This window comes from Echinops telfairi, unplaced genomic scaffold, assembly GCF_000313985.2.
Source record: "Echinops telfairi isolate 266 unplaced genomic scaffold, ASM31398v2 ScPeMD7_2;HRSCAF=8, whole genome shotgun sequence".
In the NCBI taxonomy this organism is placed as follows: Eukaryota; Metazoa; Chordata; class Mammalia; order Afrosoricida; family Tenrecidae; genus Echinops; species Echinops telfairi.
Window position 1 is genome coordinate 12,539,571 of NW_022103898.1, and position 2,628 is coordinate 12,542,198.

Here is a 2,628-nt window from a genome sequence, read left to right on the forward strand (position 1 = left end):
CCCTCACTCTCTGGTTCCCAGTTCCCAGCCCTGTGAGGCTCCCAGCTACTCGTTCACCTACATCCTCTAGGACAGTGGTTCTCCACCTTCCTCATGCCGCGACCCTTTCATACAGTTCTTCATGTGGTGGTGACCCCCCCCCAACCATAACATTATGTTCGTTGCGACTCCATCGCCACAATTTTGCTACTGTGTTAATCAGGCGACCGCTGTGAAAGGGTTGTTCGACCCCAAAGGGGGTCTGCTCTGGACTTCCACAGATTCCCCCAGCCCAGCCAAGGAGGCCCTTGGCACTCTCGGTAGCTGAGTCTCCTCTTCCTTCTCCGGCCATGGCCTCCTGCTGGGGATCTGGAGTCCAGCCTGGCCTCAGGGCATGCCACCTCTCACTTTCCTTGCACCTACTGCAGTCAGTGGTCCTGAGGCCCCGAAGCCCCACCCAGTCCCCAGCACCCACTCTGACCACAGCCTCCTCCCAGCCTCCTCCTGGGAAGGCCGAGTGAGGAGGTGAGCCCAGTGGGGTGGGTGGGCAGGACCATGCTCCTGGCGTGGGGAGAGGAAGACCAGTTCTGCATTCCCAACAACCTCTTCCCCACCCCACCTCGTCCCCCCAAGACAGAAGCACCTGGAGGGCAGGGCCGGGTCTGGTTTGTCACCAGGTTCCTGTGCCAAACCTGAACCCTGTCTGCACAGAGCGAAGAGCACCTAGGGGCCCAGGGAGGGGGCTCTGCACCCTCCTGGGTGCAGAGCTGATCAGAGGCCACCTGACTGCAGAAAGGACCAGGTGAACTCAGACAAGGCTGGGTTCCACCCCTGGCTCGGACACAGCCAGGCCCGCATCACTGCTGCTTAACCCTCTCTGGGCTCAGCGTCCTCCTCTGCCTTGCAGGCTCCACGCAGGATTAAATGAGATGCTGTACAGGGAGCCCCCAGCACAGGGTCTGGCAAACAGGAAGCACCAAGCCCGCAGCTGCTGGATGATCATCTAGGGAGGGTGGTGCCTCCCTCCCCTCTGCGGGCACAGCCACACACACACACACCCCTTCAGAGCCTGTTGGGCTTGGGGTTCCATGTTGGGGTGGCCGGAGCAGGGCTCACTGCCAGCCTGAGCAAGAGGCAGGAACCTCCTTCCGTGTGTACATGTCATATGGATGCCGGCTGGTTGCCAAGGAGGCGGTTTCCCCGGCAACAGGCAAGCAAGACTTGGAGGAGGCTGGAGAGACAGGTGGTGCTCAGAGACAGGAGGAGGGAGGGGAGGCAGGAGGGAGGCGCCCAGAGGCAGCCGGGCATGGAAACCCATGTAATCAACCATTTGGCGCTGGGGAGACCCTCACGTCAAGGGCATCAGACGCGGGAATGTTGAGGCAGCCTGGGGACCAGCTCAAGGGGCCTTCTGTGCCAGAAGGAGGGTGCGTCTTGGGAGAGGGGTTCCCTGCCTGCCTCTGTGTAGGAGGAGGGGCAGGGGCGCCTCAAGAAGGAGCCCCCTCTCCTGTAGAGGAAGACTTGTGGGCTTGCCCCCTTTGTGCCTACTGAACACCAGCCCCACCACCCACCCAAGCCTGGCACACAGGGGGTGGGGTGCTCAGGGCGGTGGGTCCACCCTTTGAGGCTGGGCCCCGACCCACACCTCTTCCCAGAGGAAGAGAATGGTCCCTAGGCTGGAGTCTGAGGAGGGAAGGGAGTGGGGCGGGGAGGGGCGGGGCGGGGGGGAGTGGAGAGGGTGGGAAGTTCCGGCGGGCCGCCCTCCCCCACATAGGAACCCAAACAGGCCCAGAGGTGTCTGAGGCCACACAGTCCTTGGTGGCAGGGCCAAGGCTGGGCCAAAGGCCTCCTGCCCCGCTGTTGCTCTTGAGTGTTCCCAGCCCGTGGCCAGGGGAGACGAGGAGAGGCAGCATTCACCCTGCAGGGCTGTGACGCTCTGACTCAGCTGGCCTGGTGGCCTGGCGAGGGGAGAGAGGGTGGAGAGCAGGGAGGCTGTGGGGCTGCTGCTTGTCACCAATTAGCAGCTGCTGAGTGAGGCCGGTGGCAGGTCCTGCCCTGTGGAGCTGCATTTCTCCTCCGGGTGTGACCTGCGTTTTTGGCTGAGACACAAAGTGCAAGCCTTGTCAACAGGACCCCCTTGGAGGCGCTAAGACAGGCCCTCCTGGTGGGAGGGACCCCCTCGTCAGGGGTGAGGATGCAACAAGGTGCCCAGGCCTCCGTGTGGCCTTTCTGTGGGGCTAGGCTGGGGCTGAGGTTGGGCTGGGCCTGGGGCTGAACTGGAGCTGACATGGGCTGGGCTGGAAGGCGGCCAAGGAGCCCTGGTGGTGTAGTGGCTACGCATCAGGCTGCTAACGTGAAGGTTAGCTGTTTGAAACCACCGGCTGCTCTGAGGGAGAAGAGCTTGCTACTCTCGTGAACAGTTTCAGTCTGGGGAACACAGGGCAGTTCCGCCCGGTCCTGTGGTGTTCCTGTGAGTCAGCGTTGATTCAGTGACAGTGAAGCTGCCCCTGGGAGGAAGACGAAGCTGTAAGGACTCGTAGTTACAGAAACTCTAAGAAGCAGTTCTGCACTGTCCTCTGGGATCGATATGAGTCAGAATTGACTTGATGGAAAAGGGAATAGGATGGGCTGGGGATGAGGCTGGGGCTG

The 2,628-nt window shown here is 61.9% G+C and overlaps 1 protein-coding gene across 2 annotated transcripts in view; it reads right to left on the reverse strand.

Annotated features, from left to right (window-relative positions):
• NFAM1 (NFAT activating protein with ITAM motif 1) overlaps nt 1–2,628 on the reverse strand; it is a 171,150-nt gene that overhangs the window by 2,537 nt on the left and 165,985 nt on the right. The gene's annotated exons all lie outside the window — the stretch shown is intronic.